Below are 27,372 nucleotides of genomic sequence, written 5' to 3'. Positions count from 1 at the left end.
AACATGTACAGAAGTGGAGAGAATGGATAATAATCCTGCATGGACCCATCACCCAGCTACAGCCATCATCAACTCATGGCCAATCTTGTTTCATCTCTACCCTGCCTACTTCCCTCCCTCATTGATGCAAATAACTATAGCTTACTCACTTTTGCTGCTGGGTAGTATTTCATTATATGCATATTCTATCATTTATGTATTCATTCTTCTGTGTTTGGGCAGAAATACACATTCTTCTGTGTATTTAGGCTTTTCCTGTTTGAACAATTATAAACTAAATTGTTACAGAAATTCACAGACATGCCTCTGGAATATATATGGTAGGTGGAGAAAATTTATATATATGCTGTTATATAAAAATATATATGCTAGGTAGAGTTGAAATTTTAGGTCTTATTAATAATATTTGTACCTTTCTAATTTTATTAGATGCTATCAGATTGATTTTGTGATTATTTCTAGTAATTTACTTATACTTCCAGATTGCTGAGTTTCTACCACTTCACATCCTCATTGAAACTTGATTTTATTACTATTATTAATATTTAGCCAATCTAGTGGGTACAAAAAGGGCCTTCACTATAGTTTTTTTTTTTTTTTGACCATGTGGTCCATTCTTTGTTAGCCATTTATGTTTCCTCCTCTGTGAAGTTCCTGTTCATATCTTGTTTATATTTCTTTTGAATTGTTTTTCCTATTCTCCTTAATTTTCAGAAGTTCTAAATATTCTAAATACTCAAATTTTCTTGATTGTTCATTGATTTTCTGAAAAGTGTATTCTTCCAGTTTGTGGTATTTCCCCACTCTTTGCTGTTTTTGATTAACAGCCATTAGCTTTAACATAGTCATGATTATTAATGCTCTGTGATTGTGATTATTATTATAATTACTACTACTATCATTATTTTGATTTTGTGTAAGAAAATTGCACCCATCCAGCATTCATGAAAAAAAATTTCCCTACATTTTATTTAAAACTCTTAAAACTTTTGCCTTTAACAAATGCAAAAGTCATTTAGATGACTGATTTGTCTAGAATTAACTTTGGTTTATGGTGTGAGGTAGGGATCTGATTTTAAATTTATTGTGGATTCTCAAACTCCTAGAAGTTCTTATGGAATAATTCATCCCATTGAAGTAGTTAATAGAGTCAAACTATAGTTTAGTAAGTTCTAAGAAGGATACACAACAGATGGATGTTGTATAAGAGTAGCTGAGATGTGGGAAAGACATTGATAATACAGAATGATGAAGTGGTTGTATTTGAACAGATGACATTCTGAATTCAGAGGAGATCAGCCATGGGAGGAATTGCAGGCAAGATTTCAATGCAGAGGAAAGAGTGAGTGCAAAGACCCTGATTTAGAAGGACCTTTGCCTATCTGAGGAGCAGAAAGGAGCTTTAGAAGGGCTGGAATGTAATAAGCAAGGAGAAATTTGTAAAGAGTCCAAGCTCAGAGAAATTACAATGAGATGGGAATTGGGGTTTTAGTCTAAGCACAGTGGGAGATGATAGGGAAACTGTAATCAGGAGAATGGTGGGATCTAATTTATACTTTTAAAATGTCATGTGGTCTGGAAGGTGAAGAATGTACTATAAGGACCAGAAGTAGAGATAATTACAAAGTCCAAGTGGGAAATAATGATGGTCAAGGTGAAGGTCTATGTTGGCAAATGGGAGACTACAGTGTGCCTCTCTGCATTCACTCATCTGACTGGATCCCACCTGGAGCATGTTCCTAGGAGTCTCAGGACCATTTTTTTTCTCTGCTTCTCCTGTTCTCTAATCTACCTGTCTCTCTGCCCTGGAGTGGCTTTCCTCCAAATTTGTCAGAATCTTCTCCACCCCAAGGCCCTGTTGGCCTGATTTCTCTCCCTGAAACCTTTTCCGGACTCTGTGATTTGCATGCTTAGTGGCTTAGTCGTGTCTGATGCTGCGACCTCATGGACTGTAGCCCGCCAGCTCCTCTGTTCATGGGATTCTCCAGGCAAGAATACTGGAGTAGGTTGCCATTCCCTTCCCCAGGGGATCTTCCTGACCCAGGGATCGAACCTGGGTCTCCTGCATCGCAGACAGATTCTTTACCATCTGAGCCACCAAGGAAGCCCTTTCCTGGACTCCAGGTGGAATGAATCTCTTGACCTTCTGGGCCTTGTTCTCATGCTGCTTTTCCAAACCTACCTACTGGTCCTTTGCCCAGTTCACCTTGTATTGGCGATACCTGGATGCATATGTTCTCATCTTGCTGTAACAAGCCGAATGCCCATAAGTCAATCTCTTCCTCAGTCTGGGCCTCAGTTCCCCATTTAAAAGGGGGACCTTTGGCTATCTCCTCTCCACAACCTTCCTTTCAGACAATAAGGCTCTATATCATCTCTCTCCTATCCTATTATATTTAAGCATATTGAGTCTAGGTGTCACATTTTCATTTTTATCATTCTTCCCAGGCTCGTACTGAGTAATTGATGATTGTTATAATCTAAATAATCATTATTTGCCAATAAGTATTCATTCATTCTCAATGGTGTTTTGTGGGCTATGAAAAAGGAAAAAGGCAGAAAGTTGAGAGTGTAAATTTATATTCTTAGCCCAGTGCCCACTTTGTTTAGAATCTTCTTGAATATCTATTTGGGGCCCTTCCTGGGTCTAGATTTGTGGTCCTAGATTTGCTATCTTTTTGGCCCTGGATTTACTGTCTTTTTCTGAACATGATAGGAGTCAGACATGCACGTCTTTGTGATACTGTGTCTGTCCACATGGATGTGTGTTGTTAAAGTAACCTGGTCATTAGCTTGACTTAACAAGAGCTATGATGAGTGGTTACAAATTATCTAGTCTTTTGTATGGTTGTTGCAGGCTGATTTAACCTGATGGGTTCCGGAGATGCTGGGAAAGAAGGACAGCATCTCTTCCTTGCCTGCATTCCAAATTGGCGGCTGAACAGCTTGGGTACCAACATTTGAAAAATTGTGGATTACTGGCTGCTGCACCCAAAAAAGGTCTTTCAGGACACTGTAGAAAATGGCACATGTCCTCCTTATTCTCTGTAGGGGTCTCTGTGGGTCATGGGATACCTCTCTTAAGTTCATTATTTCTTGAACATCTAGTTGGCCCTGGCATTCTTAGAGACATAAGCTATGATCTCTGCCCCCAGAGCTTCCATTAAAAGGCATTGGCCCTGTGTCCAGAGAACTCTGAACCCAACTTGGCAGGAACTATGGGAGACGTGTACTCAGGATCTGACATGGGATGAAATCAAGAAAGCCTTCTCAGAAGAAGTGGCATTTGAGATGAATCTTAAAGGATGGATTGCCAATGGCCAAGTAGAGAATGGCATTCCAAGGAGGTGGGAGAGCATACATAAATATGAGCATAGAAAGAATGTTCCCTGTAAAGCAAGGAGTTCAGTGAGCCTAAAAGTATGATGCATGTTTGAAAAGGGAGAGTATTTAGAAGCTGGGAGCGATGCTTGGATTTGACCCCTAACCAATGGGCAGAAGAGACTAAGCTAAGGTTTCTAGGCAGGGGACTTGACTTTGGTTGACAGCATCAGGGTCGGAAAGTTCTGGGAGAGACTGGGGCAGGGAAGTCTCCTGGAAGGCCTTCCGGGAAAGTTTAGAGGAGAAAGGGCTAGAGCATGGGAATGAAATGAAAAGGGACAATTTCACAGACATTTAAGGGAGAGAATAAAGAAGGCTTGATGACCCCCCAGATGGGGAGAGAGAAACCCAGATGGGTTGGGCAACTGGGTGAATGGGTGATGCCAGCTAAAACAGTGAACGGGGTGAATGAGGCACAACAGTTCAAGATCTCCAGTGGCGTTCCTTAGGCCTAGAACAAAAGCCCAATTCCTCGCTGTGCCCAACAAGTTCCACCCTGATGTGGTCCTGCTTTCAGATCTCACCTCCTGCCACTGTTGTCTTATGCTTTCTCTGCAACCACGGGGCTCCCCATTGTGTCTCAATACCCAGGCTTCCCGCCACCTTCTGAATGTGGTACTTGTTGACGTCTCTGGGTGAAATACTCTGCCTCAGTCTTTACAAGGCGGACTCCTTGTCACGACTTGGATCTCCAGTCACATCATCTCCTCAACCGTGTCTTCCCTTCCCTGGTGTTCCCATGTAATGTGGCCCAAAGCTACTCACTCTGTACTCCATCACTTTATTTTCTACATAAGACTTCTCACTAGTATCTGAAAAGGCTTTTTTTTTTTTCTATTTACTGTAGACATATTTCTTCCCTATGTTCCTTTCTAGAAGTTCAGTTCCAGAAGAACGGTCACCATGTTTCACCACTCAACAGCCCTATTTACAAAGAACACAATATGATCAGTGCCTCTTATAGTTGTATAATCTGGTAGTCTTGCCCATGAGAGCAGAGGAATCATCTGTATCATTCACTTCTGTAGCTCAGTGCCTAGAATGGTACATAATACATAAAAAGACCCTAAAATATATATTTATTGAGTGGCTCAGGAAAACAAGAAGCAGCCTTTGCATGCTGTGGAAGTAGATCATAATGTTTCATTTTGTTTTGGATGTGTTGAGCTCGAGTTGCCCAAGCAACGTCCAGCATTGTGCTGTGCTTAGTCACTAGTCATGCCTGACTTTTTGCAACCCCATGGGCTGTAGCCCACCAGGCTCCTCTGTCCATGGGGATTCTCCAGACAAGAGCACTGGAGTGGGTTGCCATGCCCTCCTCCAGGGGATCTTCCAAATCCAGGGATCCAACGCAGGTCTCCACATTGCAAGAGTATTCTTTACCATCTAAGCCACCAGGGAAGCCCTGGTTTAGGAGCAGTTTAGAAATATGAGTCCAGGAAGAGACAAACCGACCTAGAGATGCAGTGTTGACTCTTTAAATCCATCCTCACAGACCTAGGACCTAGTCTTTCAATTTAGAATATCATGTTCACATCTGGGGATTCTCTTGTCTCTTGTCTGAGCCTGTTTTTTTTTCTTTTTTTATTTTCTCTTGCCTGTGAGACATTATTTACTTACAGATTTGGTTTGAAAGTTTCCAGTTTGGGAAGTAATGAAATCTAATGCTTTTATAGATTATTAGGGAACATAACAGCAAGTTAAAGCATTTCAGTATGAGGTATAGAAAAAGCAGTGACCCAGTTCTTTCACCCACAATCTTTTGGTGGCATGACCAAAAACAGGCAGGATGATGTAGTTGTCAGTCTAGAGGAAAAGCCATGCTTTTAGGAACTGCAAATACATAAAATCATCATCCCTCTATCCTCTGCCCATGCAGATCCTGCTAACCACTCCCAAGATTGATTTTTTTTTTTTTTAAGGGAGAGCACAGAGCACATAAAAGCCTAAAATTAAAATTCTTCAACATGGCACTTCAGACAGACACTAGACATCTGGACTTGAAAGCTACTTTGCCATATATCAGGACTTTCTTCTGCTTTCTACTTTGCAAAGCAGAGAAATACTAACTCCAGGAATGAAACTTCCTCCCTGCTGGGTCATATTGTTGCTGTCTAGTCACTAAGGCATATCTGACTCTTTGTGGCTCCATGGATTGCAGCATGATAGTCTTCCATGTCCTTCACTATCTCCTGGAGCTTGCTCAAACTCATGTGCATTGAGTCAGTGATGCCATCCAACCATCTCATCCTTTGTCACCCACTTCTTCTCCCGCCTTCAGTCTCTCTCAGCATCAGGGTCTTTTCCAATGAGCCAGTTTTTTGCATCAGGTGGCCAAAGTATTGGAGCTTTAGCTTCAGCAACAGACTTTCCAATGAATATTCAGGACTGATTTCCTTTAGGATTGACTGGGTGGATCTCCTTGCAGTCCAAGGGACTCTCAAGAATCTTCTCCAGCACCAGAGTTCGAAAGCAACAATTCTTCAATGCTCAGTCTTCTTTATGGTCCAGCTCTCACATCTATACATGACTATTGGAAAAACCATAGCTTTGACTATGTGGACCTTTGTTAGCAAAGTAATATCTCTGCTTTTTAATATGCTCTCTAGGTTTGTCATAGCTTTTCATGCAGGTTCATATACTGCTCAGGATATCCATGAACACATTTTTTGGGTGGGGGAAACTATAGATCATAAATGGCTCAGGCATGGTCTTGTCTGCAGGCAGGAGAATGGACTTTTCAGGGTCATTTCAGTCCTGGAAACTGTCAATACTCTGTTAGAGGAAGGAAGGGATGCAAGATCAGCAAATGCAGAAATCAGATAAGAGCAGGGGCTGCTGGGAGAGATTTGCTTTCTCATTTAATAAGAACCTATTGAGAACTACAATGGGCTAGGCACTATTCCAGGCACTGGGGATATAGGGGTGAACAAGACAAAAATATTGCCCCAACAATCATGAAACTTAATATTTAGTCTAGGCAAAAATCTACATAATCTACATTTATGTTTGTAGTGCATATGTATTTGTATGTATACATACCTTACGTGTGTGTGTGTGTGTATACACACACACACAGAGGTGTGGGCTTCCCTGGTGACTCAGACGGTGAAGAATCTCCCTGCAATGCAGGAAACCTGGGTTCAAGCCCTGGATCGGGAAGATTCCCTGGAGAAGGGAATGGCAACCCATTCCAGTATTCTTGCGCGAATTCCATGGGCAGAGAATCCTGGCAGGCTACAGTCCATGGGGTCACAGAGAGTCAGACACAACTGAGTGAGTAACACTTATTTACTATTTACTGGTGTAAATATTCGTATAACAAATTAAAGCCATGATCTCATTCAGTGGAAATTAGAAATAGGAGAGAGTTATGAGAGAGGATGAGCAACGTTGCATCAGGAGGTCAGATAAGACCTTCTGGAAGGTGTCACTGATCTAAGAGAGAAATGACAGAAAGAAATGTGCAATGCAAAAACATGATTATGAGCATCCCAGGCAGAGGGAACGGCAAGCACAAGGGTCTGGAGGTAAAAGTGAGCCTGCTGTGTGACTAGTGGCTAGTCACACTAGAGGCTAGTGTGACTGCATGGTTAGGAAGAGACAGGCCTACAATGTGGCAGAGGCTGGTTCACTGGAGATTTCCTAGATCATCGAGAACTTTCTAGCCCACAGTAAAGAGTTGAGATGTTATTCTCATTGTGATAGGAAACGTTTAGAAACTTTAACCAATGTAGAAATTTTGTTTTCCTTTTTTTTAAAAAAAAAAGATCTCCATGGGTGTTATGGGACAGGGACCACAAGAAAGTAAGTCAGGAGAATGACCAGTTTAAAAAAAAAAAAAGGATATTCTATTCTCCATTGGAAAAAAACCTTGCAACTCAAATATATATATATATATATATACACATATGAATCTCCACACCTGGGAAGGTTGGCCATCACCCTGTCCTCTTGCCTGATGTGTCTTCATTTGTCCTCCGTGGTTAGAGTCAGCATTAGCCAGGGTGTTCTCTTTTATATTCTTGGCTTCCAAGTCTTGCTGAATTTGGTTATTTGTTGTCAGTCTACCCAGTGGTATTCTGTGATTTCTAGGAATCAGGTTCAAAGTCCACAATTTACCTTAATTTTAGCCAATCTCCTCTTGGGGTTAATGTAACTTCAATGAGCCTGCTTATGGTGATAAACTGGCTCATTTTGCTTATACTGGTAGAAAAAGCCTTCAAGTCCCAAATGGAATCACCAGTCCTTTGTTCCCAGAGGGTCCAGCAGAACTTGTTCAGTCTACACTATGTTTTCATCTATGAATGTGTAATGACGATGTCTACTGTAAAAATCTGTGTTTTATTTTGGCATATATTATCTCACTGGGTCTCAAGGCAAAAAAGAAAGTTGTTAATATTATCCCATGTCACAGATGAAGAAAGCGAGGTTCAGAAAGGTTGAACAGATTCTATGGAATGGCTTTGTACATGATAAATGATTGCTCTTAATTTCTAATTCTCCTTTTCCTTGTATGTTTAGATTTTTCCTAATAATCCTTTTTGGAATACACACTGTCTCTTATCTCCTGAGGATAATATTTTAGCATAAATTATAGCTTCCACTGTGGATTGTATGTACACAGAAACTAATATTCTTCTTAATGTCCACTTAAATTCCCAAACACAGTATTGAGTGGACCCCCGTATGTGCCATTGAGCTGAGAGGTACAGGAATTAAAGTGATGAGTGAGGCAAAACTTCATCCTTGAGGAGCATCTGTCTGGTAGCAGGAGATTATGATACTTCCCCAGGCATCAAGACTCTTTCTATTGGGAATTCCTTGGTGATCCAGAGGTAGAACCCTGGATTTTCACTGCTGTGGGCTGGGATTCGATTGCTGGTCAGGGAAGTAAGATATCTCAAGACCTGCTGCATGGCCGGAAAAAAAAAAAAAGACTCTCTATTAATAGAAGTCCAACTGAAAGCAGCTTAAGAAAGGTGGCAATTAGGCATTAGTAAGTTCAAGAATGAGCTACACTCACATTCAGTAAGATGTTTCCTGCAGTCATCACCACAAACCTACTGCTTCCGAAAAGTGAGAAATTACAATCTTTAGTAAAAAATTGGTCTCTAGTTTTCCTGTTCCAAGTGCCTTAGTAATAATCGCAGAACTCTAATATTCAGTAGAAGAGTTCATGACATAAAATGTATACACTCAGTGTTTATCACTCAGGATCCAACTCTTTGCAACCCTATGGACTGTAGACTTCCAGGCTCCCCTGTCTGTGGAATTTTCCAGGCAAGAATACTGAAGTGGGTTGCCATTTCCTTCTCCAGAGGATCTTCCCGACCCAGGGATTAAACCTGTGTCTCTTGCATTGGCAGACAGATTCTTTACCACTTTTGCACCACCGGGGAAGCCTATATATGTATGTATATATGTAAGTATGTATGTATGTATTTATGTATATATATGGGCTTGTATATAGGAGCCATATACATACATACATGTAGATATATATATATGTATATATATATGTGTGTGTAGATATATATATATGTATATATATATGTGTGTGTAGATATATATATATGTATATATATATGTATGTGTGTATATATATATATGTATATATATATATATATATATGGGCTTCCCTGGTGGCTCAGATGATAAAGAATCTGCTTGCAATCCGGGAAACCTGGGTTTGATTCCTGGGTTGGAAGATCCCCTGGAGGAGTGTTTGGCAACCCACTCCAGTGTTCTTACTTGGAGAATCCCCATGGACAGAGGAGCCCGGCGGGCTACAGTCCATGGGGTCACAAAGAGTCAGACACAACTGAGTGACTCAGCATAGCACATGTATATATACTGGGGGTGTGGGTACAACTAAAGGATTGAATTGTGGCCAGATGTTGTGCCGGCAAGACGTGCTGGATAAAGTGGAGTTAAGACATCCATAGACATTTCAGTTATTGGAGCAAATTTGAGTTGAGCCAGTTTGACTTGCATTTCTCTTATTTACACCCCGAATAGCCCTTTATAATAATACCAACTCTTTCTTGAGTCCTTTGATAGCCACGGCACAGTTCTAACAATGCTTTTCCTTCTTCTTGGGGCTTTCATTCTCATGCCAACTTTCATGTTCCCCTGTGTACCCCAAAGAGAAATTTATGAGCATCTAACCGCCACGATCTTCTCTTTCTTCTCTATTGACTCCCCTCTTGAGGCTACTCACCGCCTGGCTTCAGCCATCACTTCAACATGAATCCCCAAAGCCAGAAGGAACAAGAGGAGCTAACCTGATGGTTTTAGTGGGCAGTATCCCCCAGGGTTGACCTTACTGATTCCCCCTGGTTTCTCGCCCTTGTCACTAACCCTTGCCTCTTGTGTACATAAGTGGGGGTGATAATGGATGATGGGTGTCAAAAATATGATGCTAAAATATATGGCTGTGTATGTCCTCTCATCTTACCCCTTCCCTAACTAGGATTTAGTGTACCTTTCTCACATCATTTGCTTCTTCTTTTTTATTGGTTTTTGAAAACTATACAAGTTGTTACTAAAAATCAAAATCATATCCCATTCCACAATCCAGATATAGCACACATTAAGAGCTTGTGGGTATCCCTCTAGATCTTCTTCTGTGGATACAAACACACACACACGTTTATGAGCATCATTCCGCATCACCAGTCCCCTTTCTCTGTTGCTTTCCTGTCTTTTTTTTTTTCTTTATTTTTGCTTTCTTCTGTTCTTATTCTTCATTCAGTCCTTATGGCTTATTCACATGAATATGTCTGTTAAGAACAACACATTTGTCGACATCAGGGCCACCACACAGAGTTGTATGCTGCACAATTCCAGGGAGTGCTAGCCACTTAGATTCCTCATCACTACCTCTCCTTGGAGTTCTTCCGGAGTAATACACTGTGGTATTAGTCATTCTTCCATAAGGACCTTTATAGGTTTTACTTTACCTGTACAGCATTCCTAGATGGTAAGCCAAGCAAATAAAATGATCCGTTTTCTTGAGAACCAATGAGCAGCTAAGGAAGAACCAGCTGTAGGAACCCTTGACCAAGATGAGTGTCAATCTTTTCCCAGTAGGAAAAAGGGCATCCATGTGGGAAGAGGGAGTTCAGTTTAAAACTGGCCTTGAGAGAGGACAAAAAGACATGACCAGTGGTGGGGGAGCAAAAAGAATTGGTGGGTGATAAAATCAGGAAGCTCCCATGAAAGTGAAAAGAAAACACCGCAGCTCAGAGGGGTGGGGTTTGTAAACGGTGGGAAGTAAAAGCAAATGGGTTAAGGGGTTACTTGGGGAATGGTCCAAGACCAGGATTGATCTGTCTAGTCCTTGAGGACTTCTGGTCCCTTAGGCTGAGACTGTTGGTGTGAGGATGCTGTGGGCTCATCTTTGCACTTTTCAAATTCTCAGAGCCCAGTTTCTCCAAACCAGCCTGTGTGTGTGTGTGCTGAGTGCCTTCAGTCTTGACTAAATGTTTGCAACCCTATGGACTGAAGCGTGCCAGGCTCCTCTGTCCATGAAATTCTCCAGGCAAGAATACTGGAGTGGGTTGTCATGCCCAGGGGATCTTCCTGACTCAGGGATTGAACCCACATCTCATTATGTTTCCTGCATAGGCAGGCGCCACCTGGGAAGCCCCCAAACCAACCTATAAGCAATCTTTTCTGATACCATACAAATGGGAATCTCTGTGTTTCTCACCAACTTGGGAGTCCATTTGGTTCTCAAATTTAGAGGATCATGTTACAGTTTGGAATAAAAATTGTAATTGCATTATGCTCAATTGCTGTTGTAATCGGATTGGCTCTTGCTATGGAATATGAATGAGGTCAACTTAAAGGAAGCAATTCATTCCTCGAATGACAACATCTTGGTCTATGAAATGAAAAAATTAAAAAAAAGATCAAAGCTCATTCAAAAAATAAGTGTACTTAATGGAACAGTAGTTTAGAAAGTCTGGAGAATTCATTTTATTTTCATTGTATAATATCTGTTTCTCATAGAGTCGTCTTGTTCTTTAGTACTTTTTATTCTTATGACTGTGCATGGGTTTGATTAGCTTAATTAGAGTTAATGTCTTGGGAGCAGAATGTGGGACTGTGAAAGTTTAGGTTCTTGAAGACTTTGAAAAAGAGAACTGTTGGCCTTGTTCTCCCTAAATTCCCTAAAAAGTCTGATGACTATTATCATCTTAAAATAATTGAAGCACTGCTAAAAATAAAAACCAGAAGCAGAAAAATTGAACCCAAATAAAAGGAATGGAGTCATCCCAGATTTGGATACAATTCTTGCAGCAAATTGAGCTTAAATCTGAAGTCTTAGGTAATTTGAGATGAATGCCAAAAAATTATTTTTTTTCCCCCTCTGAGCTGTTAACAAGGGTGGTCTCCCCAGTTTCACAATATTTCTTTATATTTTTCCTCCTGTTATCTGTGGCTCTGGTTAAGATTGAGAGGAGCCTTAGAGGGAAATGCCATTTCAGGTTAAAGTCTTGTCAGATCTCATTTATTAACTGGCACAGGATTTAATGTCCAGGAGCTATGAAGTCTGTAGGAAAGCACGTGCTGGGGGCCCCGCTCACAGGGACTGAATGGGCCCTGCATCCTCCCCACCCCAACCCTTCCCCTTGAAACCAGCCAGCCAGCCTTAGGCTGAATACGGGGCCTTACAACCCAGGCATAGATCCCATGTTAACGGGGAGAGAAGTCCTGCAAAACTGGGGCCCCACAGAGGGTGAAGTATTTTGTCCTTAAAAAAAAAATAGGGTTGAAGAATGGTGGCGTGTATTCTAAAAGTTTTCACTTGGAGGAGCTGGCCTTTAAATTCTCTGCATTAAGTGAATACATGCTTTAACCAATTTGCAGTCAATGAGCTATTCATTCATTCATTCATTCAATAAGTACTTACAAGTTTAAACATATGTACATATTTGTTTGCATGTCTGCCATTTGACAAGTCTGTACTCTAAGACTGGAGAAAAGTGATAAATAGAACTGATCATGTTGCTACCCTTATGGGGTTTACGTTCAATATGGTGTGTGTGTGTGTGTGTGTGTGTGTGTGTGATGGGGGGGTATAGAAATGAACAATTAAATAAACAAACAAAGCAATGGCTAATAGTAATCAGTGTTAGGAAGGAAATAAACAAGCTAGTGACATATAGTAGGGCTCAATAAAAGTTATTTCCATCCTTTTCAACACGTATTTTGACACACAAAAATGTCAATGCATTTAAGTTACTTTAAAGAGTTTTTTGCTTAATAAATAAATATTAATAACCATCAACTACAATATATATTGATAGCAAATATTTTATCACCAGGATTTTTTCCTTAATGTTACTTCTGAACATTTCTTTAAGCTATTTATGACTTTTTATGCCATCTCAGAACCAAAGAGGTTTTACTGTTCTTCAGGAGCCCTTCTGTGTTACTCAGTATTTCCTGTTCTGGTTCCTTAAAGAAGAGGCCATCCATATAAGTTCCAGGCTTTTATTTCTTCAACAAATACTAGTTCAGTCCTTGATATGTACCAGTCTGAGGACTGGGTATTGAATGTTGAGTGCTATATGCTGGGTGCTATTTTGGGTACCAGTGTGAAAGCCAGTTCTGTGTTAATCACGGTCAATTCCAGAATTATTTCCCTGAGGCTATAAGTAACTGAGAATCTACTCATGTATATTAGTTGCCTACCCAGTTCTTTTTCCAGGCCAGATTTAAAGTTAGCCCTTCATTCAGCCCAGGTCCAAGTACGGTCAAATATTATTACTTTATGAATATTTATTTATTTCTTTTTGGCTGTGCGGTGTCTTGGCTGTGGCACACGGAGTCTTCCTTGGGGTGCATGGGCTTCTTTCTACATATGGTGAATGGCCTCCAGACCACAGGGGCTCAGTAGTTGTGGCGCATGGGCTGCGTTGCCCCCTGGCGTATGGGATTCTAGTTCCCCTAAATTAGAAGGCAGGTTTTTAACCACTGGATCACCACAGAAGCCCCCAAGGTCAACTATTTTTGATGATGCCTTTTGCCACTTGACTTTGCTCTAGACAGTCCCAGTCCCCCTCGGAAGTTGCGAGTGGAGAAAGACCCCTGGAATTGCAAGGAATCCTGACATTTCCTTGTCCCTGGAGTGGACAACTTGGGGGAGGAAAACTTTACTAAAGAAAAGGGGTGATAATCTCTGGGGGGAGAATTTTAAGGAGGGGTTGAAACACAGAGTTGGTGAGGGGGAATTCAGAATCTTTTAATGTGAAAAAGAAAACATTTCCAGCAATAAAATGAGAAATATAACGGAAAAACCCAGATGTGCTCCCATCCCTATACAATTCTGTTATTTGACCTTCTTCTGAGATGGGCCTGTGGGCTATACCACTGCCAAGAGGCTACTTTTGGTGCATGGAGCCTGAAGACAGAGGACACACAGACCCTCACCCTTCCATTCTGAAGATAAGGATTTGAGAATTTTATAGGACCACAAATTGTCGAACTGATCCTAAAGGATATAAGCTTGAGTGAGACCCATACAGGCTGCTACTGTCAGTTTTTCCCTGCCGTGTTTGTTCGGAGTCTGTATTAGTTATCTCTTGTGTGTGCATGCGTGCTCAGTCATGTCCAACTCTTTGCAACCCCATGGACTGTAGCCCACCAGACTCCTCTGTCCATGGCATTTCCCAGGCAAGAATACTGGAGTAGGTTGCCATTTCCTCCTCCAGGAGATCTTCCTGACCCAGGGATCAAACCCATGTCTCCTGCGTCTCCTGCATTGGCAGGTGGATTCTTTACTGCTTGAGCTATCAGGGAAGCCCAGTTATCTGTCACTGGGTAACAAATGCCCAAAATGTACTGGCCTCAAACAACAATAATGTTACAAATTTGTGTGCATAGAGCAAGCAAGAATCTGGATGCAGTTTAGCTAGATGCCACTGACTCAGGGCCTTTTCACCTCAAGGCCAAAATCAAGGTATCAGCCAGGACTGTTGTCATCTCAAAAGTGAATGTGAGGAAGATCCCTCTGTGGCAGACTCTGGGTTCTCACTGACTGTTGGTTGACCTTGGGACTTGTGTGTCTCCAGATAGCTGCTCGTGACATGGTACCTTACTTCCTTTAGAGAAAGAGAGAGAAGGGGAGAGAAGTGATAACCAGAATGCCTTTGTAACCTAATCTTGGACCTGACATCCCATCATTTTGCTCTATTGGTATTCTTTTCTTTAGAAGTGAGCACTAGTCTCAGCCTTCCCTCCAGGCGAGTGGATTCCACAATCTCAGTGGAGAGTGATCACTAGGAGCTAGTTAATACCTGAGTGATAACACAGCCTGTGACTCAAGATACTGTCAAGTCAGTAGCACCTCTTTTCAGCGCAAATGCAGGGGAGCCTTCATCTATTTGCACAGTCTCAAAGAACTGGGTTTGAGGAGGAGAGGGAGTTACAGAAGAGTTTCCTCCAGAGTTCCTAAGGATAAGGTGTAGAAATGCATAAGCTAAACTCCTAATGACTGGGGAACATGGGAGCAGAGGAGATGGTCTTTGGATAGAGGACAGGAGCAACAGACAACCAGATGCTGAATGGTAAAAACAAAACAAAACAAAACAACAACTTGGGAAATTTGTAATAATCTGGAGAGAAATGTGTAGAGTGAGGTCTTCAATGAGAAGTATCAAAAATGTTGAAGGAGAATAAATTTATTTAAATTATTGGAGTATAGTTGATTTACAACAGTGAATTAGTTTCTAGTACACAGCAAAGTGGACATGCATTTGAGCAAACTCTGGGAGATAGTAAAGGACAAGGAAGCATGGCGTGCTGTAGTCCACGGGGTCGCAAAGAGCTGGACACAACTGAGTGACCAAACAACAACATATATGTATATATATACTTTTCAGATTCTTTTCTCATATAGGTTATCATATCGAGTATGATTTTAATACTCAATATTGAGTAGAGTTCCCTGTAGGTCCTTGTTGGTTATTTTATATGTAGTAGTGTGAATGTGTTAATCCCAAGCTCCTGATTTATCCTTTCTCAGCCCACCTCAAGAATAAATTTACGAAGCCAGTGTGCATTCATTGGTCCCACTTGCAGTGATTTTAATTCTCTCTCTTCTTTTGGTGCAACAAAGTCTTTTGTCCTGTTATGAGATCATGCTGACCATGCACAGCCCACTCCAATCCACTAACACTTAGCCGAGGTTGAACGCTGTCCAGCAACCTGGAGTCAGGTTCTGCCAGGTGAGCCAGAAGTCAAAAGGAGACACAATTGCTATTTCTGTTTTAAATCACCTCTGATCTTAATGTGTACCTAAAATGTTCTGCCAGCAAAGAGTTAAACAAGAAACTGTAAAAAATGATAGAAACAATATGAGACCTAACATTGCAACAGTTGCCAAAACTAGCAAATAATCAAAATCTGACCACAAAACCTCTCCAGATACACAATGGCACCAATGCCAGCTTGAGAACAAAGCGGCCCAATATATTTTTTAAATCCTTCTCATCTCCCATTCATCTCCTGACCAAATGTTGGCAACCTACTGGCTCACAGAATTTTGAGTTATGAAAGGGTTTGGGAAGAACCAGAGCAGAAACTCTCAAATCAGAGGGTGGGGAAGATGCCATCCCCTGCCTGGGAATTGGGTGCAGATCAGAATACGGGAGGTGGGTGTTTGAAAGAATATCTATTGTAATTGCATAGCAGGGGCAGGAGAGCATTTTTCTTTTCCTAGAACAGAACACACAAAGAAACCTTGAAAATCCTCTTGGCTGATGGAGAAAGGTCTACATTTTCTTTGCCAAGTGGGGCATTTCTGTTCAAGGGACCCACCAGGATCTCAAGAAGGCCAAGATGGGATGTGCTAATGTTATCAAAACAGGGCATTGTTGAAGAGCTGATGAAGGCTGATAAAGAGTAACCTCCTCTTCTTACATATTTAAGAATTCACTCTCCTTGCATTCAATTCAGTAAATTATGGTTGAACACTAGGTACCAGGGAGAGTGAGAGGTACTGGGGAAGCAGGGCTAGGAAAGGCACCATTCCAATCTTCCATATTCCATATAAGCAGAAGTTGGGCAATATCAAGTTTGTTTCATGAAGAAAATGCAACTTGTCCCAGAAGAGATAAAACCTAACCACAGGGCATAATTAGGAAAGGCTGCCCTGAACAGGTGATACCTCCCCATCCTCCTCCTCATCATTACCCATGTCATTACTGTACTCACTAAGAGCTGGGCTGCATAAAGAAGGAAGAGAGTTACAATCACCATGTGTAGGACTGATGCAAACATATTGGTTTTAGACGTTTATCCTCAATCAATACTTCTGCTTCTTCTCCTTGAAACACCTAACCCTACACACTTCTCTTCAAATGATTACAAACTTCCCCAGATTTTTGCCCTTTGGCATTCTATTATCTCTTGATACTGGCCTCTGGCCAAACACCAGCTCCTCCTCCGCTCCCATACTTCTCACCTCTAGGAGTTTAGTCTATACATTTTTATTTGATTTTATTTCATTTTTAAATGTTTGTTTCATCAGTTTTTCTATAAATGGCCTCATCATAACAAATGCAACTGACATAAACAACCTGGGATGCTTACACAATAACTTGTGATAAACTTAAAGCTCAACCGGTGGGCAGCAAAATGCTAGGGGTGTAGGGACTGAGCCTATAGGCTCTGTTTGTTCAGCATCCTGTGAGCATTAAGTCAGTCTTTTTTTGGAAGGGATGAACAGCATCAGTTATCTGATAGGTTGGTTAAGTGTATGTGATTTGGAAGCTTCTAACGTAAAATGGAAGGACTTCTGCTGTCCCTGACATCACATCAACAGACCTGTTGCCTCCTCCTGGTGACTCCATCTACCTGGAAACTACACTCTGCCCACCTATTTAGTTAAACAGTCTAACTCAAGCTACACCTAATTTTTTTATGCAATTAATCCTTCCTTCCACACTCCCCTCTTCCCTCTAAATAGATCAAACCCAGTTCTTGAGACTGTGGAAATGGAGACGGCTTCTACGTATTTGCTCTAAAAAGAGAGGCTGCTGACCTGATGGGTCTTGAGCAACAGGCTGCATCACACTAACATTTTTATAGCCACTTCTTATACTATGGATTTTTTAGCACATAGTTGAAAATTATATCAATAAGAATATGACATCCAGGCATTGGAAAAATCAATCGCAGGTCCTGGATTCTTTGCATGCCAGTGCTATAAGTCACATGGGCAGAATGCTGTGTTAGGCATATTACATAAACCACACAGGCTCTGAGTTGAATTGTTCTGTATTTTGTAATGCATAAAAACCTACGATGACACAGTCAGGAATCTGGGTAGCAGTGCCGCATGACTACATAGCTATGAGCCTCAGAGCTATTTGGAGGTCATTGTAGTAGGCGTTAGCTACCTCGCCAGCAGGCATTCCCTCTTCCCCTTCCCATCACCCCTTATATAAGTTATGACAGTACTATTGGCCATCATAGAGAGAAAAACATCATCTCATAAGCTTAACAAAATAGAAATATATTTCTTGCTCAAGTAAAATCCAATCTGAAGTGGAATTTGAAAGGATGCTCTGTTCCATGCGGTCATTCATTCAGGGACCAGAGCTTCTTGCATCTGTGACCCCCATCCTTCTCTACGGTTTTAGGATGTGGTCCGCTTGACCAGCGCACAGAGAAGAGGCTGCAAAAGATTGCGTGGGAGGTTTTTACATACCAGATCTAGAAGTAGCTTACATTCACTGGTCATGATTCAATAACATGGCCCAAAGGGTTGGGGGCCCTATGTGGTATATATTATTCCTGTTTTGGAGAGAAGAAAAAGGAGATACAAGGAGTAAAGGAACTTGCCCAATGTCACACAGCTGGTCAACAGTGGAGTGGAGATTTGAATCCAAAGCTCAGCTGCCAGAGGGTATGTTTTTAATCATTCAATATATTTGGGAAAAGCTGAACCCTGAGATGGATCTTGAGAGTAGAATATGGATAAACAGTGGAAGAAAAGACAGAGGACACTTCTTTTGAAAACCAGACATTTTTTAAAAGGCAAATGAAGGGAATCTTTCTTGTGAAATGTACTCATACAATACCATCCCCCAAGGGCTTCTCTGACCAGCTTCTCTGGTAGCTCAGCTGGTAAAGAATCAGCCTGCAATTCGGGAGACCCCAGTTTGATTCCTGGGTTGGGAAGATCCCCTGGAGAAGGAACCACTTGAGTATTCTTGGTGGCTCAGAGGGAAAGAATCCGCTTGTGATGTGAGAGACCTGGGCTTGATCCCTGGGTTGGGAAGATCCCCTGGAAGAGGGCATGGCAGCCCACTCCAGTCTTCTTGCCTGGAGAATCCCCATGGACAAGGAGCCTGGCGGGTTACAGTCCACGGGGTCACAGAGAGTCAGACACAACTGAGCGCAGCACAGCCTCTCACACAGGTGGGCAAGATGAGTACCTCCGTATACATGTCCCTCCTGTCTTATCATGGCTAAGATATCCCAGAGGGCGGAGGCTTTTGCCTTTCTTTTCACTGAGCTCACAGCTCTGAGCACAGTGTCAAGAGGACGTCAGTAATCCATCACTATTTACCAGGCTGAGGTTGGGTTCCAATGTGGAACGACAGGCATATCTGCTCACCTGGTGAGGAAAGAGGCTGCCACACTGTGTCGAGGTAGGCTGGGGCAGGAGGGAGAGGCATTTGTGTCCTGTGGCTCTCCTTACTGGTTGGAGAAGTAGGTTGACAACGTGGTGGGCTCAGGGCATGACACACTGACGGACAGCAGTCTCATAAATAAAAACTTAGAGTATGAAAGCTGCTGTGTAACAACAGGGAGCTCGACTCGGTGCCCTGTTAGGACCTAGAGAGGTGGGTGAGTGGTGGGTGGGAGGGAGGTCCTAGAGGGAGGGGATATAGGTATCCATTCAGTCGCTCAGTCGTGTCTGACTCTTTGCAGCCCCCATGGACTGCAGCACACCAGGCTTCCCTGTCCATCATCAACTCCCAGAACTTGCTCAAACTCATGTCCATCGAGTCAGTGATGCCATCCAACCATCTCATCCTCTGTCATCCCCGTCTCCTCCTGCCCTTCAATCTTTGCCAGCATCTGGGTTTTTTCCAATGAGCCACTTCTTCGCATCAGGTGGCTAAAGTTATTGGAGCTTCAGCATCAGTCCCTCCAATGAATATTCAGGACTGATTTCCTTTAGGATTGACTGGTTTGATCTCCTTGCTGTCCAACGGACTCTCAGCAGTCTTCTCCAACACCATACTTCAAAAGCATCAATTCTTCAGTGCTTGACTTTCTTTGTAGTTCAACTCTCACATCCATACATGACTATTGGGAAAACCATAGCTTGGACTAGACGGACCTTTGTTGGCAAAGTAATGTCTCTGCTTTTTAATATGTTGTCTAGGTTGGTCATAGTTTTTCTTCCAAGGAGCAAGCTTCCTTTAATTTCATGACTTCATTCACCCTCTGAAGTGATTTTGGAGGACAAGAAATAAAGTCTGTCACTGTTTCCGTTGTTTCCGCATCTATTTGCCATGAAGTGATGGGACCGGATGCCATGATCTTCGTTTTCTGAATATTGATTTTTAAGCCAACTTTTTCACTTTTCTCTTTCACTTTCATCAAGAGGCTCCTTAGTTCTTCTTCGCTTTCTGCCATAATGGTCATGTCATCTGCATATCTGAGGTTATTGATATTTCTCCCCATGGTCTTGATTCCAGCTTGTGCTTCATCCAGCCCAGCACTTCTCATGATGTAGTCTGTATATAAATAAAATAAGCAGGGTGACAATATACAGCCTTGACATACTTCTTTCCTGATTTGCAACCAGCCTGTTGTTCTATGTCCAGTTCTAGCTGTTGCTTCTTGACCTATATGTATATGAATATACATATATGTATACGTATTGCTAATTGACATGGTTGTACAGCAGAATCTAACACAACACTGTAAAACAATTGTCCTCCAACTAAAAAGAAAGAAAAGAATTCTTGACTTTTTCCAAATTTATACATATATTCATGAAGCTTTGTTGATGTAATTGACTCTTCCAGGAGTGGTAGGATGGGATTAAGTGACTTTTTGTCAACTTTTTGCAAGGCAGTGAAGGACTGTGGAAAGGAGTTTATGGTTGGATAGATCTAGGTTCATACTCTCTCACTCACTCTGTAGTCTTGGCAAGTCATTTTAGTCTCTGGCTCTGAGTGTCTTCTTCCATAAAATGAAGTGAATAATACCAATTTTACACGTTAATTATAAAGATTAGCAATACAAATGGCAAGTACCTCTTATAATACTTAGGTCATGCTCTCACCAAATGAAACTTGGTTTCCCAAAGCCTGATCTTAGATTTTTTTCCTTTGAGACAGAATTCAGTTTTAATTGAGAGCTATCTAATGTAAACCAGCTTAAATAATATAATGATTTATGCACTTTAAAAAGTTGGGGTAACGTGGCTGCAGGTATAGCTGGATTCAGGTGCTTAAATATTATAGTCATAAACCTCTCTCTCTCTCATCTATCTTCCCTTTCATTAGCAATATCCTTCACTTTGGCTTTCACTATTTGTAAAAAGAAATAAACAGCAATAGATTTCTAGATTAGAAGAGAAAAATGGTCTGAAATCAATGACCTCAGCTTCTACCATAGGAAACTAGGAAAAAAAAGAGCAAATTAAATTCAAAGCAAGAAAAATAAAGGCAATAAAGATCAGAAAACAAGTAAATGAAAAAGGAAATAAATATCAGTACAGAAATTAAGTGAAAACAAAACTAGAATCAATCTGCCAATACCGGAGACATCGGTTTGATCCTTGGGTCAGGAAGATCCCCTAGTGAAGGAAATGGCAATCCACTCCAATATTCTTGCCTGGGAAATCCCATGGACAGAGGAGCCTGGCTGTCCTCTGGGGTTGCAAGAGTCAGACTTGACTTAGCTACTAAACCATCAACACCACCAAAAGATTTGAGCAGATTTTTAATTTAAAAAAGTATACTGATGGCAACTAACATGCAAAATGATAGTTAACACTATTAGTTATTAAGGAAATGCAAATTATAACCACAACATGGCATTACTATACAGTGGTATAGTACACCAACTAGAATGGTTAAATTTTAAGAAATCAAAGACTCCAAGTGTTGGTTAGAATGTTGATCAACTGAAACTTTCACATGCTGTCACTGATTTTGTGAAAAGGTACAACCATTTTGAAAAACAGTTTGCAGTTTCCTAAAAAGGTAAACGTCCACCCATGGTATGATTTCATCACACTAGTTCTAGGTATTTATCCAAGACAATTAGATCCTTATATCCATACAAACTCTCTTTCATAAATATTCATAATAGCTTTATTTATAATAGGTAGAAAAAATGGAAATAACTAAAATGTTCATCAATAGGTATTCTGATAAGTCAATTATATATCCATTCAATGGGATACTGCTCAGCCATTAAAAACAGCAATGATAAAAATAAAATTATTTTTATTTTTGAGAATTTGGATAAATCTCAGAACATATGCTGAGTGAAGGAAGCAGGACAAAAAAGAGTACATGTTATATATTCACTTATATCAATTCTAGGAAATGCAAACTTACCCATAGTGACAGAATGGCATGTGGCTGCTTGGGACCCAGAGGAGTGGAGCAGGCTAGGAGGATGTGATTACAAGCAGTCAGAAAAGATTTTGGTGATTATATAGATCCACGGCTTCATGAATGCAGACTCATCTTACAACTTACCAAATTATATATTTTGAACAAGTATAGTTTATAGTGACAGATTTTATTTTCTTGGGCTCCAAAATCACTGTGGACAGTGACTGCAACCATGAAATTAAAAGACATTTGCTCCTTGGAAAAAAGACTATGACAAACCTAGACAGTATTAAAAAGCAGAGACGTTACTTTATCAACAAAGGTCTGTATAGTCAAAGCTATGTTTTTTCCCGGTCATGTATGGGTGTGAGAGTTGGACCATAAAGAAGGCTGAGCACTGAAGAAATATTGCTTTCAAATTGTGGTGCTGGAGAAGATTCTTGAGAATCCCTTGGACAGCTAAGAGATCAAACTAGTCAATCCTAAAGGAAAGTAACCCTGAATATTCATTGGAAGGACTGATGCTGAAGCTCAAATACTTTGGCCTGCTGATGCAAAGACCTACTCATCGGAAAGACCCCGATGCTGGGAAAGATTGAGGGCAGGAGGAAAAGGGGGCAACAGAGGATAAGATGGATGGATAGTATCATGGACTCAAAAGACATGAGTGAGCAAACTCGAGGAGACCGTGAAGGACAGGGAAGCCTGGCTTGCTGCAGTCCATGGGGTCGCAATGAGTTGCACATGACTTAGTGACTGAACAACGAACAAATCTACAAATGCCAAAATTACCAGCATTGTGCTCTCATTAATTCCTGTAAGCAGTGTCCCAACATTGACCCGCTGGAATTGTTGGGAAGGGCTGAGTCACGGTGTTGATAAGCCATCCCTCACAGGGTGGTCACCGGCACTGGCCCTTCAGAATCGGCTGAGGAACAAGCTGCACCAATGGGTCGGCGGTGTTTTCTCTGGGTGAATTCCCTCCCAGGCGTAGACAGAAAAAAGAGAAGCTCATTTTTGTCCTGCATTGGTTCTCACCCTGGCAAAGGGGAAAATGAGATGAACACTTTGAAATGCTAATTATTTAATCTCTGCCAATGTTGGCTGCTTCCAGGGGAGCCCGTGTTCATTTGTAAAATGAAACTATTTTAGATTATGACCCAGGTCCTGAAAGTGTGGCCCTGGGGGGGGGGGGGGGGGAGGCTTCCCAGAATCCCTCAGCTGCTCAGCGCTCTTGAGTAGCCTCCCTTAGAGGTTCTGTTTGGCTGTTCCCCTGACTCATTGTAAGAGTCCTCAGAAAGCCTCTTGAGTTTAGAAAATTTTGCCAGCCTAATGCCATGGGGGTTGAGAGACCGGAGTTCAGACTACAATTTCTGCATTTTCTTCTTGAGGCATCTTGGCAGACTGTCAAACTCTGGAAGCTGTAGTTTTCACATGTCTAGAATTTTCTTCCTGGATTTGTAGTGAGACTCCAGTGATACTACTCACAAGGTACGTGTAGCTCTGAGGGTGAACAATCTAGTACTCAGTACACTTTAGCCATTTTAAATTGTGTTGTTATACTTAAAAAGGGTTGGAAATTGTGTGATTCTCTCTGAAATACACTTACTTATCTCTGTTTCTTTCTTTTTTAATTCAAATTATCTCTCTATATATAGTGGGATGGGAGGGGGGAGAACTTTCTGAAAAAAATCTCTTCCTTTTTAAGCCTGTATTAGCCTGCTCAGGCTGTCATAACAAAAGACCATAGACTGAGTGGCTTAAATACAGAAATGCATTTTCTCATGGCTTTGGAGGCTGGAAGTTCGAAATTAAGGTGTCTGAAGGTTTGGTTTTTCCTACGGCTTTTCCCTTTGTCTTGTTGGTAACGGCCTTCTCCCCGCACCCTCACTTGGCATTTCCTTCATGTTCCTATAATAGTACCTTGGTCTCTTCTTGTAGGTAAAATTAGGTAGATCTCTTCTGATAAGGAGGAGAAGGAAATGGCAACCCACTCCAGTATTCTTGCCTAGAGAATCCCGTGGACAGAGGAGCCTGGTGGGCTTCTGTCCGTAGGGTCGCACAGAGTCAGATATGACTGAAGTGACTTAGCATGCATACATGCATTGGAGAAGGAAATGGCAACCCACTCCAGTATTCTTGCCTGGAGAATCCCATGGACAGAGGAGCCTGGTGGGCTTCTGTCTGTAGGGTCGCACAGAGTCGGATATGACTGAAGTGACTTAGCATGCATACATGCATTGGAGAAGGAAATGGCAACCCACTCCAGTATTCTTGCCTGGAGAATCCCAGGGATGGAGAAGCCTGGTGGGCTGCCATCTATGGGGCTGCACAGAGTCGGACACGACTGAAGCGACTTAGCAGCAGCAGCAGCAGCTTCTTGTAAGGGCACCAATCTTATTCATAGGATTAGGACCCCAGCCTTATAACCACATTTAACCTTGATCACCTTCTTAAAGGCATTGTTTCCAAATAAGTTTCCATAGGGTATTAGGGCTTCAACATATGAATTTGGAGGGACACAATTCAGTCCATGGGCTTCCCTGATGGTTCAGTGGTAAAGAATCCTCCTGCCAATGCCGGAGATGTGGGTTCAATCCCTGGGTTGGGAGATCCCTTGGAGAAGGAAATGGCAACCCACTCCAGTATTCTTGCCTGGGGAGTCCTACGGAGAGAGGAGTCTGGCAGGTTATAGTCCATGGGGTCACAAAAGCATCAGACAAGACTAAACAACAGCAACAACAGCAATTCAGTCCATGACAAAGCCTAATGTCGCCTCATGTAAAAATTTAAAGTTAACAGAGAGCTGAAGAATCCCATTGCACATCTTGATCATCTTTGGGATAAACATCTGAGAATTTGCCTCAAAGTCTAGTCGTGGATAATAGTGTTTTTCAAACATTAGTCATTTCTCTACTATCTTTATGTTTTCACTACATCTGCTTTTTCACTACATTTGGACTATGATTTATTTAGTGTCTTTCTTTAAATTAACTCCATATTTTATTTAAATGAATATATTTTAAAAGAAAATCTTAGATCATTACCAAGAAATTTATATGGTCTTATTTTATAAGGAGAGAGTGATCATACAATAAATCAATGTATATAATTGCCTTATTGAAAAAACACTTAGCACTTACTATATGCCGGATACTACCCATGCACTTTTGTAAACATAATCCTGTATATTCTTCATGACCTATATATAAATAGCTTTATTACTGTTAGAAAGATATGGTCTTTTCTAACAAAGGAGAAATTATAAGAAATACAGAAGTGATTTATTCTTAGAATAATTGAACAGAGAGGTATATAGCCAACATGTGAATAAGATTCCTAAAATGGTGGCTCATTGCCAATCCTTTGTTCCTTTCACTTCCTGATTCTCCTTCCTCTTAAGAACATTTTGGCAGGCTAATTTCATCAGCTTTATCCTGGACATGTGCAAAGAACTAAAAGAGTGGGGGAAATAGCTAATGTAAATCTTCCAATCAGGAACTCACAAGTGCTTCTCATGGTCCTCATGGAAACCAATGGTCCAATAAAAACTTAGGCGAAGTCCAAGAAAGATTGTAACTCTGTGGTCCTCAACCTATGAGGAGCCAGAGGAGGGAACCTGCATCTTAGGGATAGAAACCAAACAGACTTCCTACTCTCTGTGCTTGCTCCCAGACCTTTATCTGTAGTACACCCTTCTGCAGAAGTAAAGACTGCCTTGCTGAGCTATTTTCAACTGTCTGTCTTATTCTTGTGACCTTGTTTGAGAGTATTTCCAACTTTATTCTTATATTAAAGAGGAAGAAACTAAGGCACAGAGAAGCTAATTAACTTGCCAAAAGTCACACAGCTAGTGAGTCCCATAACTACTAGGAACCTGGGAAGTCTGATGTTGAATTTTTAACGTTTAAACTATATTTACTGAAAGGCTAATTTTCACAGATTTAGTGATAAAAACTGTAGATTACTCTTGTTTCTCAGGAGAAAAATTTAAAAATCACTGAACTAAGAATGATCTCCAATTCCAAAAATAAATTTCAGTGTTTGACTAATAGCTAAGTGCCTGGACTTGAAGAAAACATTTCAACTCAGGTCTTTCTGATTGGGAAGCCCCACAGATTCACTGCATCTTAGCAGTTTTGCTTGTAAGAAAGGCTTTCTGCAGTTCCAACCAAAGGCAACCATCTGTTCAGGTCCACCAGCCTCATGGTTCTTCTTGGTGGGCCTCCTTTGGGACCACTTATTCACCATATCTTTTCTCAGGTGGCAGGAAGATTGGGAAACTGATGTGATTTGGAGGTGGGATAAGGAGGTTCATTCATAGCATTGTCCCAGACCAGCCAAAAAGGTAAAATCTGCTTGCTTCCCAGATTGCAGAAAGAAATCATAACTGAAGCATTCCTCTTTGTAGATCTCCACCTTCTAAATTCTATGGAACTCATTATCAGAATCATCTTGGGTGCTCATATAGCCACACAAGACTCCTAGCAAAACTTTCCTTCCAGAACTAAACTAATTTAGCACTAGACGGCTAATATTGTTGACTTGCAGATTCATGTGCATATGTGTATATATATGCACACACACACATACATACATACATGAGTGTATGCTAAGTCACTTCAGTTGTGTCTGACTCTTTGTGACCTCATGGACTGTAGCCCACCAGTCTCCTCTGTCCATGGGATTTTCCAGGCAAGAATGCTGGAGCTGCCATGCCACCTCCAGGGGATCTTTCCAATCCAGGAGACAACCCATGTGTCTTGTGGTTCTTGCCTTGCAGGCAGATTCTTCAATGCTGAGCCACCAGGGAAGCCCCACATATATACATATATGGACATAAAGAAGGGATTTCCAGGTGGCACTAGTGGTAAAGATCCCACCTGCCAATGCAGGAGACCTAAGAGACATCAGTTCAATCCCTGGGTCAGGAAGATCCCCTGGAGGAGGGCATGGCAACCCACTTCAGTATTCTTGCCTGGAGAATCCCATTGACAGAGGAGCCAGGTGGGGTACTGTCCATGGGGTCTCAAAGAGTAGGACATGACTAAAGTGACTTACCATGCATGTATTTAAATAATTCCTTCATTTGGCTTTATGGATTTATTTCTGCCAGAATATTTGAGATGATATACACACCTATATATTATTATATATACAAAATATATACATATATATTATATGCATATACTTATAATATATATATACATATAATCATAAGGGATTTGATATAGGTCATACCAGAATGGTCTAGTGGTTTTCCCTACTTTCTTCAATTTAAGTCTGAATTTGGCAATAAGGAGGTCATGATCTGAGCCACAGCCAGCTCCTGGTCTTGTTTTTCCTGACTGTATAGAGCTTCTACATCTTTGGCTGCAAA

General features: G+C 41.3%; 1 long non-coding RNA gene across 1 annotated transcript in view; it reads left to right on the top strand.

Annotated features, from left to right (window-relative positions):
- The first annotated feature begins 23,274 nt into the window (after positions 1-23,274).
- The window catches only part of LOC139029921 (uncharacterized), a 184,055-nt gene continuing 179,957 nt past the window's right edge, over positions 23,275-27,372 (top strand). Inside the window, exon 1 of the long non-coding RNA XR_011482231.1 lies at positions 23,275-23,483. This is a non-coding gene — a long non-coding RNA (uncharacterized lncRNA). The remainder of the gene's footprint in view (positions 23,484-27,372) is intronic.

The sequence above is a fragment of the Odocoileus virginianus genome, chromosome 20 (genome assembly GCF_023699985.2).
Source record: "Odocoileus virginianus isolate 20LAN1187 ecotype Illinois chromosome 20, Ovbor_1.2, whole genome shotgun sequence".
Lineage (NCBI taxonomy): Eukaryota > Metazoa > Chordata > Mammalia > Artiodactyla > Cervidae > Odocoileus > Odocoileus virginianus.
This window is presented reverse-complemented; position numbering and strand designations above follow the sequence as displayed.